Below are 19727 nucleotides of genomic sequence, written 5' to 3'. Positions count from 1 at the left end.
TCATATCCCAAGGAGGAATAGGTACTTGGTGTGTCCTATTCCTCACTCTCTCCTATTGGGACTGCTATAGTAGTGCCTACGACACCTGTACTAGCTGAATAGGTCTAGCCATCCCTACTAGATTTGTGAACTGTGGAAGGGGATGACTCACAAAATAAACCTAATATGTAGGATTCATCCCCCCATCTACTACTGCCACCAAGTAATCCCTCAGTGTTGCAACCATGTTGTGTACATCAATCATGAACTGGCCTAGATCTAACTTTGGGGACCATCCACGATCTAGATTTGTAGCTAGCTATGTGTATGAACAGTACTCCTATGATATATATTACGGTTGCCCATACTATCACCATATGTGAGTCAGTGGGAATCTCTCTACAATTTGCACAGACTAACCTATCAGTGGTCAAGAAGTGAACATGTGTCCCAGCTCTTGGGATGCATCATCCCAAGCCTCTATCTCTCTCCATGACTATTATACTACTACTACCAAGTCATCCAAATAGCTTCTCCACTGCTTAGTCTTCCCTAGAGCTACCTAGGTCAACTAGCCTCTATACCTTCATATGTAGGAATCCATGGTTTGTCTCTCATCTATAAAAATGGGTCTTGTCACTAGCAAGTGCTCCCATGCCCATACTTGAAGAACATAGACCCCAGTGGCCATACTCTTCCTCTCATGATAGACTATCTTGTGCATCTCATGGAACATGTGGGTGAGCATGCTCTGACCCCACCCATATATCTCAGGTATCTCTAGCATCATCTATAGAATTTGGCCACATCTACACTCTAACCCATGCTAACCTCTATCTGACATCATGAAGTAGCTTATTAATATGCCCAAAACTGTTGGTAATATGTGAGTAGGCCTATATGTATGAACTATCTCATTCCATGTGATGGCTCTACCCATAATCAACTCCTCCTAAAAAACAACCCTCAGTGCCTCTGTACCTATCTGTGGTACTGCATCATAGATAACTTGTGGCCCATGGAATGGGATGTGCAATATCCTATAGATATCCTCAAGGATGATAATCATCTCTCCCTGAGGTAGATGGAAGGTGTTAATCTTTGAATGGAAACACTCCACTAGTGAAGTCAAAAGGTCGTGACTCACCAGAAATGCTAGGATCCAAAAAAGGTATGATAATTCAAGTACGTTAATGTGTGCCCTGTCGGCATCATCTAACTATCGTAACAATGCTCTATAAGGTGAGTAATGTGTTCTAAATCTGACATTGGGAAAGGTAACATGTACACACAAAAACAACAAGCACACAATCAGTCTTAGACAACCACAAAAGATGAGAGAAAATGTAAAAAATCAATGAGAAACTAAATTTTCAAACATTAAATTTGCATTTTATGCCAAAATTTTGTTTGAAATTTCATGTTCTCGCATGAGATTGCACATCTTTGCACAAGAACACACTTTTTTGCATGATCATCGATCAAAGCATAAGAGAAAAAATCACCATTACTAGGGCTTCTCACACAAAATAAGGGCATCTTTCGTGCGATGAAACTCAAAGAGCCAGTTGAAGAAGTACTGGTCTGGTACTTCTTTGTGTGAATGATGACTAGCTTCACGTGAGGAGAGAATTTCTCGTACAAGAACTGACATGACAAAATTTAAAATTCCCTAAAACATGCTAAAAATATCTCGAAATGAATGAAATTTCAAAGACAAAGTGAGATTATTGATGACTCACCGGATATCCATACTCCATCACTCGACTATGTCATTGAGAGTGCTCAAATTGATGTGAATACATAGGGACCACCATCTTTCTACTCAGAGCTCTCTTCTCCACAAAAGACAAGCACAAATGATTTGAAAATGACCCTTTAGGCTCTGATATAAGTTTTGACCTAATTTTTCAAAGTGCTCTGATTTGCATGAAAATCACCCCTAGCTAATTTGGCTTCTCTGAACTCATTTTTGGGATCGAATTTGAAATCTAACACACTTAAATAGCTCAAAATTGCATTTTAAAATTTTGGGACTAACACAATTGAACACTTGTGCAGTCCATTTTTCTTATACTTTGTGCATTTCAAAATCTTTTCAAATCATAGTTTTCTTCCAATTTTCAAAAATTTCTAAAAAATAAAAAGTTAACTCTAGTCAACTTTGGTCAAACTTGGTCCTTTGGGCCTTGAAATTGCTACAAATTGACTTCAAATTTTCTTTAGATTCTTTTGATCTATTCAACATTCTTTTGAATCTCTGATTTCTTTAGTATCTCTCAATCTACTGCTTTGCATCACTGTTCTAGTGTGTCATCTTTCAATTTCACTCCCAAAGGAGGCAAGATGATTACATCATTGAATCTTTCAAAACTCACTTCAAATAAATCTAAATCTTATGTCCTCATCACTTAGGGAATCTTTTTCCCTTCTATCTAGAATCTATGGCATCTATCTTATCTTCTGATCAATTCATCAATCTTATAACAAGTTCTTGTCAGAGTTCGATGGATAGGTATCGAGACAGTCTAACCCTAACTCCTGGGGTTCAAGCCTCATTCTAGGGATGATTCCATGACTCATGATAGGTCTTGTTATCTCTTTCATGGACCACTATTCAGGTGTTCTATCTAGACTCTAGGGGGTTAAGCTCTATTCTGAAGATAATTCTAAATTCTTGCTAAGGATTAAGCTTCATTCTGGAGATAATCCTAACTATTGTTGTGAATTAAGTCTCATTCTGGGCATGATTTTAAGCTCTTTCTTTCGATCACTATTCAATGGATAGGTATCAGGACAGTCTAAACCATGACTCTTGAGGATTAAGCCTCATTCTGGGGATAATTCTATGAATCATGATTAATCTTGTCATCTTCTAATAGGCAGGTATCGAGACTGTCTAATCCTTGACTCCTAAGAATTTCATCTAGTGTAATTTTGGGAATAATTCTATGCTATCAATCTTAGTATCTAGATGTTCTATCTGGATCCCCTAAGGTTAAGCTTTGTTCTAGAGATAACCTTAAAAATCTTATCAACTATAGTATCTAGGTGTTCTATTTGGATCCCCTAAGGCTAAGCTTCGTTCTGGAGATAACCTTAAAAAACTTATCAATTGGTCTGCATATCATCAATGTCAAAACCAGTCTCATTTCTTGATCTATGCTTCATACTTCTAATTTCTTTGAATTGAACATGTTACTCACACATTCATTCAAAGAGGGGCAAATGTAACACCCCAAAATTGGCACATTGCCATGTTAACCAATTCTGGTCTATTTGATCAATCTTAAGTCCTATTTTACTAGGCAATTCTAATTATCACTACTTGACCTAAGTGTCAAATGCAGAAAACCCTAATTTTGCATTAATTATACTCTTTATTTAATTCATAAGTATCAACTCAAATTAGCTACATTAAACATATTGATTAAGTTTAATTTAATTATAAGTGTTCATACTTTAATTAAATTAAAATTACTTCTTTAGCTAATGTACAAAGGAATTAAACGTAGTAAATTTAATAAGATAATATTCTTATTTTAATTATTGAATTAATTAATATTATGCATTTATGAGGTCATATTCTATTTTATTAAATTAAATATCTTCTCCAAAATCTTCTTTTTGATTTAGAAATGGGAATTATGAGTGAACTAGAACTCGAAATGGAGTTAACTTAGTTAACTCTTTCATACACTCAGAAGAGAATTAGTTAACTCTCCATCGCACTTAGATATGAATTAGTCAACTTCACCTGCACAAGGAATTTTCCATTCTAACTAAGTCTCATCTCCAATATCAATCGTGTATTCCAATTGATTTTGATCATCGATTAATCTTGGGATTCTATTTAAGGAACCCTTAATTCCTCATTAAAGAGGTTGAATTGAATTTACATCAAATTTATGCTAAAATATTCACTTGCTCATACATTCATATCTTCTACATTTTCTAGCATATTAATATCATCTAGATTTAAAGTGCATGCATATGGTATAATTTGTTTTCTTTTGTTCTTAGATTAATTGCATCTTATCTAGTATATTATTGCATTCTCATATAGCTTAAAAATCCTTCGTACTAGAGGTCTCATTGCTAGCTTCTTGTTCTGAGAGCAATAGTAAAATCCATCTAGTTAGAAGGCAATAGATCAATTTTTTGAATTATTTTAGATGAACAACTCAATGTTCATTCTGGGATGGTTTCACATGTAATGATCATGTTGAAGTGTGGTTGATTAATAGGCCATAATTGACACATACAACTATCACTTACTAAGTTTTTACTTCTTAGTGCTATTAGCTATGAATATCACTAACACTAATAGTAATAGTTTGAGAAGATGACCCAACTCCAATGATGTTCTTTAGGGCACTCCATTTTGCATCATTTGGAAGCTCTATTTTTTTGAGGTTGTAGCTAAATAGTTGTAACCTCGTAAATAATGAATACTTCGAAGAGATATTTTTATATGAATCAAGTAATTTATCTATAACTACATTCATTGTTGACAATGGTTTGATGCAACTTGCAATTCTTTCTGGAGTGGTTTCCTTAGGCAAGTTGCCTAAAATAGAATTCATGGTGTTGTGGAACATTTTCATGTAATCTTCTTTTCCAATGAATTTTTTGTCTGAGTAAGCTAGATTTGGTAATCCAATAGTTAGCAAGTTCATTATGTTGTGATTCATCTTCATCAAGTCTTTGGAAGAAAATTTTAGAGCTTCTTCTATTTCCATTAATTGGTCACAATTGTGATAGACAACAAAGGTCATTATAGAGGCATCACAACTATTGTTTATTCCTTGGTTTTCCAAATCCCTATTACTGGATCTATGTACTTTATTCAAAAAATTTATAGCAAGATTTTTAAAAGAATTGGACCCTCAACATCTTTTTTTACATTTTTAAAGACAACTCTAAGATTACTATTTAAATCAAGCCATTCAAACAAACTATCATTGTTCATTAGTTTCTCCCAATTTTCTTGTTTGATAAGCTTAATCATGTTTATTATAGTATCCTTGACATGATGATCTTTGGAAGATGTAGTTATATTTTTTGCAATTGCATTCTCCATCGTTTTCTTCATTTTAGGCATCTCTATTTCACTCTTTTTCTATATTTCCTCTAGTTTCCATTGCTAATTACTTTCACTCTTCCTCTCATCATCTAATTTCTTCTTCAAATCTTGGATTGTCTTTGCACTAGTTACCTCTTTTTTCTTCTCATCCTCGAGTTCCCTTTTCAAATAATGGATTGCCTTAACAGTGGACTCCTCCTTTTTCTTCGCATTGTCTAATTCCTTCTTCAAATCATGGAGTGTTTGAGTAGACTCCTCTTTCTTCACGTTCTCCAATTTCTTCTTCAAATCAAGGATTTTCTTTGCAGTTGACTACTCTTTTTTCTTCACATTCTCCAATTTCTTCTTCATATGGTGGATTGTGTTACTACTTGCAGTTGCTCTAGACTCTATTATCTTTGCATTCTCCAATTCCTTCTTCAAATCAAGGATTGCCTTTGCAGTTGACTCCTCCTTTTTCTTCATATTCTCCAATTTCTTCTTCAAATTGTGGATTGTGTTTACACTAGACTCCTCTATTTTCTTCTCATTCCCAAATTCCTTCTACAAATTATCAATTATCCTTGCCTTAGACTCCTCTTTTTTCCTTTCATTTTCCAATGCCATCTTCAAATTATGGATTATATTTTTAGTATAGGAGTGATTTTTCCTTTCATTCTCCAGTTCATTCTTCAAATTATTATTTTCTTTGACAGCAAAGTCCAGGTCAGTTTTCAATTTATTTTTGACCTGTGCACTACTCTCTACAAACTTGAACAACTATGTAGTAGAATCTTTTTCATGTTGAATTCTTTTTTTGCACTCATCTAATTCTTTAGTCAAATTTTTTAGTTGTTCATTAATCTTTTCTTGCTAGACAATTGCCTCTGTAGAAGAAGAATTATTTATCCTATTTTGTAATTCTTTGAACCTATTGTCTGTTGCTTTCTCCTTGGACTTCACATTATCAAGGTATGCCTATAACTTTTACATTTTCTTTGTAAGCCTTTTATTTTCCCTCTCCACTTTTAGAAGTGTAGAGTAGACCTTATTTTCTCTCTTTTGATATATTGATTTTCTCAATATTTTTCACTTTTGAGAAATCCATTTGAAGACTAGTAACTTGTACATCATTGTGATTTATTATATTTTCTAGTGGATTACTATCTCTAGCCAAGGGCATAACAACCATGAAGTTCATCATTTTGGTGTTTGGATCATATGTTGGAAATATATTGTTAGTAGATCCCTAACATTCAACAATTGCATTACTTTTTAAAGTCTTTTTAATTTGCTTATTTCTTTTGCTTGTCTGATCAAACTTTGATGCGAACTCATTTAAACTAAAATCTGGGTTTACTGACACAAGTAAGTGTTTGAAAGGTGAATTATTAGTTGTATTTTTGTATGCTACTCCAACTCTAGTTACACTTACTCCACCTACAATTGTATTTTGAGGATTACCAACATACTAAAGATGGCCCATTCCAAATCCTAGTTTTTAGGAATATTTCCAAGGTTTTGTACATAAGCTACTAGTGCATACATTGGTGAAATAGCCACTGACATTGCTTGCATTGTAATTTTCATAATTTTTTTCTTTTTTGCACAAGGTTCATCCATGCTAGTGCTAGTACCAATGCTAGTGGGATCAACTAACTAGATTTGAAGATTTAACATATATTATGTTGGGATGACCTTCAGAAGCATAAGTATAATGTTTTTTTTTTCCTTTCTAGATGAATCATCTTCAATATCATTGGAGAGTCCAATGATTGGTTTATTTCCACTTTTGGGTGGGTTTGGTACTGCAATTGGATTCCAAATCCCTTCACCACTTGCACCAATGGGCCCTATACATGTATAAGCCATTTTTTGTATAGTAGTTGCCCCTTTATTATATGATTGTTTAATAGAATCACTCATTTAAAGATTAACAATATGTCTGCCCCTGGATGACCCAGAATCCTAAGTACCTTGAATGTCTCCATCAAAAATGTGGTCCTTCTATCTTTGACTATCATTGTCATTGCAAGTGTCAAATTCATATAGTACAGTTAGATGCTCTTTATTCTAATAACTATTGAAAAGTTCATCCTCCTCAATTTCCTCAAAAATCTATTTAGGTCTTTGGTTCACCCAAATTTTTCCTCATTTTTAAAAAATCATTCATCTTGGCTTGACACCATAATTCAGATTTTCATGCCTCTTTAATCTCTTTCAACATAGAACTTTTAGAAGGTTGAGATGATTTCTTGTAGAAATTTAAGTATCTCAGAGGCTTTGATTTGTGTGACTTTGATATGTGCAATTTCATAATTTGTGATGACAATTCTTGGATTGAAATATTATTCTTTGTTGCATGTTTCTCCATCTCTTTCTTAACCTTATCCCACAAATCCATGTTTTTAAACTTTTTTATCAATGGCATCTCCTGATGTTGATATTTTCTTGTAGAGTTCCTATTGGCAATAAGTCATATTTTTATTATGTTCAATGGATCATAATTCTAGTGATTGACAAAATCAAAGCCAAAAAATTTTACCAATTCATTTGCCACTTTGAAAGTCTTTCTCTCAAATGTAAGGCCTCCAATTGTGAAAGGCAAGGAAGGGAATATCATTTTCTTTTGTTGTCTAGTGAAAAGTTCATCTGCACTCTCCATGTGCCGTACATATTCCAATACAAAAACCCTTTTTGTAACATGTATTGGAAGTTTGCACGGTTCAACCATTGAACTGTAAAACCTTAACACAGTATAGTCTTCCGTGAAGAACTAGTCAGCCAATTGAATTTGACTTCCTTGTTGAATGCAATCTTTGCAAGACACAGGAAATCTAAGCATCAAAGTGTTTATGATTTTTTGGTAGATAGGTGCTAAAAAGAAGTCTACAAAATGTTTTTAGTTATTATTGTTAGTAGTCATCCTCATCTTATGTGTCCACTCATATACTACACTTGGAGTCTCTGATTTCTTCTAGGTTTTCTCATCAAACTTATAGACCTCAATATCAAGCTTGTTGTTCTTTGTCTCAAATAATGGGTGATGCTTTGCTAAAAGAAGGTAGAACAAGTAACTTGTGAACCTAAATGTCTTCATCTTTCCTATAGTTGTACTTTATTTAATCATTAGTAATTATTCTTGTATAGATTCAACAATGTGCTAAACAAAATCATATCTTACTTCTACCTTCTCAACTAACTGACCTCGACAATGGATATTATAAATCATTTTAGGAACATTGTCCCCCACTTCCTTGTTACCATCTAATCCTAGAAAAAATGATAACAAAGAAATAGTATTCTGAACCCATGGCTTAAAAATATCATACTAATAAGGAGGCTTATGGTCTATATCCAGTATAATAGTAACACTAGTATGATCAGTAGATGACTCTAAGTTTATTAAACCCTTAATATGAATCTTGAAAAACTCTATCCAGTCTGTCATCAGCCTATGCTAGCTTATCCAAGTCAATGTGTTTATTAAAGTTTTTTGGATTAAACCCTAGCCCTAGGTCTAACAGAGTGAAAAAATCACTCTTAGTTATGGATAAAATTTCCTCTTGGGTGTTTTGGTTTACAATTTCCTTTCTATTTTCATCATAATTTTGAGCACATAGCATTCATATTTTAGGGAAAGGGAATACTTTTGGTACATAAAGGTTTGCTAATCCACTAACCAAAGCATCTAGTTTATTTTTATTTGCACCAATACTTTTGTTATAGTTGAAATAATTTCTCCCCTTTTGTGGATCTTTCCACTTATTAAACAAAGAATGTCTAATTCCCATGATCCCAAATCTCCATGGATAATAGGATCAAAAATATCATGACATTCATCAGTGAAACCTAGGGTTTGTAGCACTTGCCTAAGTTCTATAATGTCTTTCTTTTCATTTATGCTTGCACTCATACTGGAAGTTTTTTACTTTGTTTTGCCCATGTTTGCTAATGGTTATTACTATTTACAAAAAATCCTTTTTCAAGCCCTATTTTAAAAAATTGTAAAGTGTATACCTAAGACAATAAGAATCAAGATTTCTATTGTTGCAATTAAAAAAAATTTAAAAATTAAATACCTAGAATTAAGATTTGAGATTCAAAAATACTCGTGCTAGTAGATACTCATATAATAATTATTGTCTTATGATACTCAATTTTCAAACTTTCAATCTTCAATTCTTCAAAAAAAAAAAAATGGAACTCAGTCAAGGTCTTTGAAAAGTTGAAATTTGAAAACCCTATAGTATCGAACTCTCGAGAACTCTGATTCTTGAACTTAATAGTCTTAAAACATAAAAGGTTAATAGTTAAAAGTTAAAATGTAAGTACTAAGTAATTAATGGTTTAAAGTACTTTACTAATACTATGTACAATGTACATGCAAACAACATCAAGACTCAATAATGTACATGATTATAATAATAATAAGTAATAATTAATTACATTAATATACATTTGAATTTTAAAAAATTTATATTTTAAATAAACTAAATAATAAAAATTGAACTTAATAATTGATATGATTTTTGGGTAAATCTGTGTAATGTTATCATTGTTGTCAAGAGTCATCTGGAATCATGACACTTGTCATAGACACATATCCTTGACACGTGTCATGATTCTAGATGTTTATTGACAACAACGATAGAATTCCAAAAATTTACCTAAAATTTATCTCAAGTCATTGATCTATCTTTTACTTAACAATTGGAATTAACTAATAAAAAGTTTAAAAGACTAAACATAATTATTATTAACTGAGTCCTGACACTTAATCGAGCATTTCAATGAACGAACACATGTTACAATTCTGGATGAATCTAGGCACATGGGAAAACATATCCCAAATTGATCCAAAATTCATATCGGGTCATCAATATTTCTTTTAATCAATGGTCGAGAATCGAACGATGACCATAACTATAAGAAAGTATCTTTGACTACACGTGTCCCAATTTTGGGTAGTGGAACATTCTCATAGACACGTGTCACAATTCTAGATTTTCTTGACAACAACATAGCATTCCTAAAAGTTAAGCAAAATTCATCTAGAGTCGTCAATCATTCTTTTAATTAACAATCAAGACTCAGACATAACTATAAGAAAGAATCTTCAAGTACAGGTGTCCCAATTTTGGGTAGAAATATAATTTAACTTAAATCTTTTAAAATTTAGCCCAAAATAGAGCCATAATCATTGATCTATCATTCATTGAACGATCCAGATCAATTTGTGAATCGTTAAACCTTTTGCATAAGTAATATTAATTATCTAATTTATAATATTTCTTATTGTTGCACAATGTAAATTAAAACTTAAATCACAAAGTGCAGTAACTAGTTGCACACATTTTTACTAAATGATTTAGTTTAAACATACAAATTATATGAATTTCTTGACAATTTCCAAAATCCCTTATTTGGATTAGAATAAAATTAAACATGTAAAATTAATGAAACATCAAAATTTTGAAAATATAAAATTATTATTGGTAGATTGTAATCAATTATCATTCATCATCAATAATTGGCAATTGCTTGATAATGATAACTTGATTTAATAATGGTAGCAGTTTTACTTAATTAAAATTAATTTAGATTATAATTTATAATCAATATTTTCTAAATTTCTTCAGCTTGATAATGATATGTGATAACTTAATTTAAATTTAAATAACTATGGCATTTTTTTTTAATTCAAAATATGATAAAAAGTTAAAAATATTATGATGATCATGATATTTCTATAAACTTACATTTTAAAATAGGAAGTAATGAATAAAATAATTAATATTCAATATTTTATAGGAACATTTATATATAAATATTCATTTGAACTTTTAATTTTCAAATCAAATTTCAATATTATTTATTGGTCTATTGTTGGACATTAATAAATTCATCTTATCTTATCTATCTTATCTTATACAATTTAAATTGCATGATCATTGATCAAGATTCATGAATCATCAATTAAACTTTAACAAACTATTTATTTATTTATTTAATATTTTTAAATAAATTAATAATAGTTAAAACTATTATAACTAATAACTATTAACTTGTAGGTTTTGAAATTTAAAGGACATACATATAAATATTACAAATTTTCATTGGATAATTTTCAATTGAATAATTTTTTACTATAAATCATTAATCAAATATGAAACCATAAAGGGATTGTTGAAACCTTTTTTTTGTTTCTAACTTTATAACAATTAATTTTTTATAAGAGTTTCACAAACTAACATTTGAATAGTGTATTGAGAAGCCAAAAATAGAGTCGTAGACTAATGGGAACAATGTTACAATGATTTGAGAAGCCAAAAACTATTATTTTCATTGATTATATTTGAGATTGTACAATGTACATACTACTGATTCATAACATAGATATTCAAAATAGATGATTAAATTAGCTATATTTTACTATTTCATAATTTGCATTAAAGGGCAAGGCCCAATCTAAAGAAAAACAAATATCTTTAAAACATTTTTTTTCCCAAAGGGCAAGGGTCAAGGAAACAGGAAATAGTGAACCAAGGAACGGGGAACATCAATAAGTTGAGGGATTGAAGCCTTCAATCAGAAAGGTCTTCAATCCTCTCCATGAGGAATCTCTTAGAGATGATAATGTTGTTGAACTCGTACATCCATGTGAATTCAATGTCACTGACATCCTCCAACAACAACCACTTCCACAAAAAATCCCTCCTGAGTCATTCCCACTTCTGATTACGAGTGAATTATCATTCAATCACGTCAAGTAGGAAGGGATTCTTCTATACAATGCTCCCTATGCCTTGCTCCCAACACTTGTCTACTATGTCTGTAAAAGGGATGCCAATGCCCAACCCTAGTAAATTCTTGACCAATACAAGAATTTTGACATCATCTTCTAAAAACTTTATGCAAAAGCATCAAACTATCTACTTGATTGCCTCTAAGGAGGAGAAGAGACTCAAGTAAGTGAGAGGTAATATCTATGGATACGCGGTGTCTATTCTCATTACTTAAGAATTCATAGCCGAGGACCATGAACAAAACATGGTGGATAAAAGGACCTATGGCATCTTCCTTGTAAACCATGGCTAGGACATCCTCAAGTATCATACCCAAAAAGGTCTTTTGTAGACCCATTGCGGTGCATTTCAATCGAATAGGTGTATCCATGACAATTACAACCCTAAGATTCTAAGAAACTCTCTAAACTAAGCAACTCTACAAACTAATTTGAGATTCAAGAATTTGAGAAATGTTGATGAAAGAGGAATTGAAGAGACTATTTAATGGTAGTTGCATTAAATTGTTCGGCGTTCATGATCTTTCATTTTTTTTTTTTCGTATTCCTATTTATTTGCAAGTGTGGGAAATGTACTCACATTAATGTTAGACAATCAGAGTTCCTACCAAGGTGGTTTAAAATGGAATGTAATAATTATAACTATTAGTACCACATTTATGATTTTAATCTTGATATGATGTTCACTACATTCTAGTTAATGGTTTATGTGCAAAACTTTACATGTGTCTCCATTCTAGAGAATTTCATGTGGCTCCACATCTTTTCAAGAAAATGGCCCTAAAATGCATCTTTTGTCATTGATCTCTAACTAATCAACAGTTGATAAAACTCACTTATTAGGATACAAAAGTGGTGGTAGTCAAGTTGGTAATTCCTAATTGTGACATTGGCATTGAGGTTATTAATAATAGATAGTATTGAGTACACTAGTTAGTAGTTAGTACATTTGGTCACTAGCCAGTGGTGACACTAACATTATTAATAAAGAAAGTACACTAGTTAGTACAATTGGTTACTAATGGTCACTAGCCAATACATTTGCAAATTCACTTTTAGATTAAATAATTTTTCAGTTTACCACTAAACATTAGCCAAGACCATTATTATTCATTTTCTTACAAAACAAGTAATTCACCTCTAACATTATAGTCTTATTTTTGGAAAGGAAAAAAATAGCCATCATTTATTTATCTGCTAGTCAGAAAAAAAATTAATTCACCACATTTAAAATGATTTTGGTTAGGGCAAGAAAAAAATTGGCAACATATAATATTTTATTTCCCTACATGGAACAAAAAAATTGACCCTTGACGTTAAAAATTTCCAACCCACAAAATGTTGGATTTGCCAACATTTTAGGCATTTTTTTTGGGAGGGGTTTCTTAAAGTTATCCCTACTTCTATGTGAAGTTGTTGACCTGGCTTTCAAAGTGGTGAAGAATAATCTATCTTTTGAACTTCCCAAGTTGTTGTTGAACCAACTAAGAAAAAACATGGTGATCCAAATTATGATTCTAGATTACAATACTTGGTGTGATGCCTGTGGTATTGTTTTAGATTAAGGTCAAAATAGGTTTTGAAGGGACTCAAAACCCTTTAACAAAATAAAAAGATCATCCTTAAGCACTACCAAGTTTTACAAGGACTTGAAACCTAAAGTTTTGCAAAAAACACAAAAAAACTAGGTTTTACATGGACTTGAAACTGCGGGTTTAAACCAAACATACCCAAGTTTTACAAGGACCTAGAACCTTTAAAGTTTTAAACAAAAGTTGGAAAAATAAAAAGTAGAACCAACAAAACCACATAGACCAAAAACCAGCACACCAGCGACCATAGCTAATACCTACATCAAATATTTAATGATCTTGTCCACCTCCTTGCCTACTTCTATAGTTATCTAGATAATTTCAACCATAGCAGAAATAAGAGCCTAAGTGCATTAGTAATATTTTTCCTCATACTCTACCTTATTCTCTTACTTGGCCCTCCTAGACTCCTTATCTTAACTATATCTAAAGACATAATCTCCTCATTTCTTTTCTTACCTAGATTGGTCACCACTGCACACAAGTTGGAGGTAACTTGCTCCTTTCTCTACCTGCTATCTTTTATTAATTAACAGAGTTTTAGCTCATCCTCCTTAAGTCTGTTAGGAATATTTCCAACTTGTCTTTCCAGATGGGCTCTTATAGCACATTCATGGTCCAGCTCTTTCTAAAGAATCCCAAAAAAATTCTTGAGCACCATGATCTCATTTTAGAGCCATGAGTCACCTTGAAGGGACATCTCCTCTTTATTCTTGGAAGTATGAAGGAAAGATAACTTCAGAGACTCATCCCTGCACCCTTCATCAGTCCTATTCATCCTATTCATAATGTCAATAATAGTGTCCTTATTTTCTATATTGACCTGGATCTTAATGTTTTCGTCCTGCTTCTCATTAAGCTCTTATTTATTCTCCTTACTTAGGCTCTACTCTTTCATGACAAGGATTTACCCTAATTATTCTTTTTTGTGTCCATGTCCATTTTCTTCTCATTAGAATTCCTTTTAGAAGGAGAAAGTTGAACACTCTATTTCCCTTCTTCATCTGCTAAAGCTTCAGACCCTGTATTAGACTCAGCTTTCCTGTCTTTACTACCCTCTACATGATCCTTTCTAGTAGACATTCCTTTTATCCTAGAATAACCTTCTAGGTTTGAGCTGAGGTCCCCAATTTCTATTTTATTATCGTCCTTGGTAGAATTCTCAGAATCAGTAATTTCCTTCACATTTTTATTTTTCGTCTCCCTTTTGTTACCCTTTTTGGTACTCTTGTTGTCACTAGTGTCTTCCTCACTTTTAACATTTTTCTTTGAGTGATGTTCATTTCCACTCACTTTCCTCTTTTTCTCCATAATCAAAGAGGGTTTAACAACCTTGTTTTTATAGTAATTTTCAATAACTAAAATTAAACCCTCATGGAGCACAAGACATGACTCCTTCTTCATATGGGCTTGGAAACTTTGAATCAAAGAGTATTTCAAATAAAATGAGAAAGAGATTCTATCTTTATACCTAAAATGATTAAGGAACACAAAATGAAACTTTTAGACTCTCTTAGCTCTACCATCAAGGATAAAATACTCATGAATGCAAGATAAAACATCCCTCTAGAGAACTTTAATCTAGTTCAAGTAATTGAAATCACTATTCTTCTCCAACTTTTTCTCCTCTATATCAGTTTTAGGGAATTTCTTAATGGTTCAATTCAAAATATTGGTCTCCTTAAAGAATTTAAGACCCTCCATTGGAAGACCCGTAATCTTAGTGATAAATTCCTCTGACAACTTGATAGTGACCCCATGTAGCATAACCCTATCTTCAATCTAATTTTTGAAGAAATACTCTGTAATGTGGGGCTTATATCCATGAAGTTTTTCAATGTATACCACAACTTTCCCTTTTTTTAGAATATCTTAAACATCTAAATTTGCCTTCCATTCTTTACAATTATTTGGCTCTTGCTTTCTTGGTTCCCGTCCCATCTCATGTTTGGCTCTAAACCTACAACTAGTTTGATAAATGGTAACCAATAAGAAAAATAAAGTGTATTTTATTTCCAAGAAGCCTTTAACCTTGCCTTGTGGTATTGTTAATTCTAATGCAAATAGAACAATTTTTGGACAACATATTATGCAAGCCAAAAAGTGGTTAATTTCATTCAATATTCAAGTTTATACAAGGTATGATGAATCTAAAGGGCCACAAACATCCCTTCAAAAAGAAATTAATAGTCCATATAATTTTAATTACAAAATAAAATATCAAAACTATGAAAACTATTAAAATTTTATTTTAAATCTTAAGTCTACTTGTAGAAGTCATAACTTTTAGCATGTAGCTCGAAAATGTACATTGCTTACACCATTGGAAAGGTAATCCAATTATCTATCTCCAAAATTCAACAACTAAGCTTGTTGGAAGCTTTCAAGGCCCAAAAATATTGTAAAGGCCTCTGAAAATGTAAATTATCAAAACTTAGAAAATACCAAAAATTTAGATTTTGATATTTTCCCTTTTTTGCTTCTGCTGCCTCCTTTAGATCGTCATGGACCATCTTCTAATCATTCCTCCCCCTTTGAGAGGAAATGGTCCCCATTTCATCTACACTTTTTAGTAGGTGTGAAAAATAGATCTTAATTTTTTCACGGGTAAGCCACTTCCCCTGATGAGAAAATTGACCTGCTTGCACCACACAATATAGGTAAATTGTCTAGTTCTTCAAGTTATTCATAGACTTCTCCATAAATTTATCAATTTGGAGTGGATTAGCCACTTTTTTATTTAATCCTATATGACTAATCTCCTCGACAACATCTACAATGTCTAGTAATGGAGAAAAGTAAGGCTTCAAAAGTTCAACATTAAAGACTAGGTGAATGCCCAAGAATGGTGGAAAATTAAGTTCAAATGCATTTTCACTAATTTGTTTGATAATCTTGTATGGACCATAATGAAGGGGAAGAAGCTTTCTATGAGGTCCTTGAAATATATCCTTCTAAAAATGCAACCATACCTTATACCCAACCTAAAAATTATCAGGAGTCCAATGCTCATCATGCCTTTGTTTATACTTATTAGTAGTCTACTCCAAAATATATGGAGTATACTTATCAGGCTACATAGATGGAATAGAAATATATATTGGTGCTAATGGTTGATATCTAAGATAAACTTCAAAGGGGCTATGGCTAGTTGGACGGTGAATTGCCCTATTGTAGCTATGTTGTACATAGGGAAGACTTTCATCCCATGTACAAGGATGTTTTGAGTGATACATACACAATATTTGAATGATCATGTGATTGACAACCTCAGTTTAACCATCTTTCTAAGGATGGAATGCAGTAGACTTTTTTAGTTTTGTGTCCATCATTGCCCATAATGAAGAGCAAAATTTAGTTAGAAACCTACTACCCCTATCTAAAATAATGTTTCTCTGTAGACCAAAATGAACCCAAACATGCTCAAAGAAGACCTTTTTGGTGTCTTCTACAAAAATTTCCTTTCTACAAGCTTCCAAGATTACCATTTTTGAAAATCTATCTACTACATAAACATAGTCATGCTTCCGTCTAGTAGTAGGAAGGCCAGACATGAAATCCATAGAAATTGAATGCCAAGGCTTTTATGGAATGGGAAGTAGTAGATATAACCCATACTTACAATTTGTAGGCTTTGAAATGGCACATGTTGTACATTCTTGAATGTATGCAATCACATAATTTTTCATTTTTGGCCAATAAATATATCTTTGAAGTATAGTAGTAGTTTTACCTGTTCCAAAATGTCCTGCAACCTTCTTGTAGTGAGCTTCCCATATTAATTTCTTATGTTCTATCTCAGGTACACAAATTTGGCCAATGTGGCAAAGCATTCCATCTTGCAAATAAAAATCATTCACATGTTTACCTTGTACAAGTTGAGCATATACATAAAAAATATCAATCATGCTCATATAACTGAGTCCAATTTTCATGTTTGGTGCCCACATGATTATAACACAAATTTTGAGATGAAATTGTTGAAGATAAGCTTACCACCTTTGATGTCTATCATTTTTCAATTTTCCTTGTGTTTGCAAAAATTGAAGGGGTTTGTGATATGTATGGATGATAGTTCCCTTGCCTAGAATATAAAGCTTCCATTGTTTGCAAGCTTGAACAATTGCATATAATTTATTATCATAGGTGGGATACCTACATACTATATTAGAGAATGTTTCACTATGGTAAGCAACTGGATGTCCATATTATATGAGGACTACTCCTAGGGCATATTCAGATGCATCAATTTGTATTTCAAAAGATTGTTGTAAATCAAGAAGAAATAAAACTTGTGCAGAGCATAACCTCTATTTTAACTCCTCAAATGCTTGTTGATGAGCACCTATCCATTTGAATTTCACTTCCATTCCTCCTCATAGTGATTAATTTAGAAGCCAAGACAAATGTGAAAATCCAAGCACAAATTTACAATAAAAGTTAGCCAACCCCAAGAAGCTATGCAACGTAGTGACATTCCTTGGAGAAAGCCAATCTTTAATTACTTTTATCTTTTCATGATCAACATGAGCACCCTCACTACCAATAACATAGCCCAAATATTTAATACTCTGCATACCAAAAGAGCACTTTTCCTTGTTAGCATAGAGTCCATGGTCTTGCAAGGCAAAAAATACTTGTTCCAAATATTGCAGATGCTCTTCCCAAGTTTTGCTAAAAATGAGAATGTCATCTAGATACACCACTACAAAAGAACTAGTGAATGGCTCGAGTACATAATTCAACATCCTCATAAATGTTTTTAGAGAATTTGTGAGGCTAAAAGGCATCACCAACCATCCAAAAAATCCCTCCTTAGATTTAAAAGCAACATTCCATACATCTGCTAGATCAATTGGCACTTGATGGCACCCTGATTTTAAATCAAGTTTGGTGAAGAATTTTTCCCTTCTAAGCTGGTCCAATGGATCATCTATCTAAGGAATTGGATATCTATTTTTAACAGAGATCTTATTCAATGCTCTATAACCAATACAAAGTCTCCATGTTGTATCATTTTTCTTTGTAAGTACAATTGGGCTACTGCAAGGAGATGCACTTGGGCGAACATGCCCCTTTTGAATCAACTCTTGTATCTTCCTTTTGATCTCATCATTTTCTACCATAGATCTCCTATATAATGGCTTATTAGGAAATGGTGTCCCTGGAATCAAATTGATAGAATTTCTAACTTGGTAGTGTCAGGGTACTCCTACTAGTAGTTCAAACACATTTTGATATTTTGTTAAAATATGTTCCATTGACCTTTTCTATTTTGTTGCGATGGACATGGTGGTATGGGAATTACATACCATTTTTTTCTTCCTTAGGATGAATCAATAATAACACAAATGTATCTATTTGGGAAATCAATCAAGTCTACACTATTTTTCACAAATTAAAGATGAAGAGTGAGTAGAACTTACCTTTGGTATCCAATACTTTTGTTCACCCAATTTGATTATGACACTTCATGGCCTAGATTTGTACACCCCATGGTGCTAATACATGTAAGGTTGTCACAATAAAATATCATAAAAATCAAGAGGAGCTACATCACATATCACCTCATCTTTGAATGGTTTTATGGAATATAAAATACAACATTGCTTGTTTACTTGAATGTCTCACCCTTGGGTTACCCAACACATAGAATATGGTTGTGGGTGTGGTGTTGTCTTCAATTTTAATTTTTTTATAGTTTCAATAGATATCAAATTATTTTGGCTACTACTTTCAATAATAAAATGCAAAGCTTTTCCTCCTACCCACATTTGTGAATGAAATAATCTCTCTTCATCATCTTGAGAAAATACCTTTGCAGTGGCCACTGTGGCATATGGGTCAGCCTTGATGATTTGTTCATTTTCCTTTTGTTTTCCAAAATCTATCACCTCATGTTTAGTAGTTTGTTCATGGGCTTCCATCATTAAATTCTTTATAGTTCTACAATCTTTAGCATTGTGAGAGGGACTTTTGTGGAATTCACACCACATACCCAATTCTTGGTCTATTTTTTTCACACCCCATATCTTCTTTGTTGGTGAATTTGGAAATGGATCCTTGGCTATTTGTTTCCTTTTAGGTTTATTACCTTCACTTTCCATTTTTTGTTCATTGGATTTTCCCTCCTCCCTTTTTTTTTGAACTTTTCCTCAATTTTTATGCATATTTGAAAGTACTAGCCAGTGTCTCTATATTCAAGAAATTCATTTCACTCTAGATGTATCTATGAAAGCCACTCTTACACTTCAAAAATAAATGTTTTTCTAAGTCTTTGATA

Source organism: Cupressus sempervirens, chromosome 2 (genome assembly GCF_028749045.1).
Source record: "Cupressus sempervirens isolate cs-2001-9-10 chromosome 2, ASM2874904v1, whole genome shotgun sequence".
Classification (NCBI taxonomy): domain Eukaryota; kingdom Viridiplantae; phylum Streptophyta; class Pinopsida; order Cupressales; family Cupressaceae; genus Cupressus; species Cupressus sempervirens.
Note: the sequence above shows the minus strand (reverse complement) of the source record.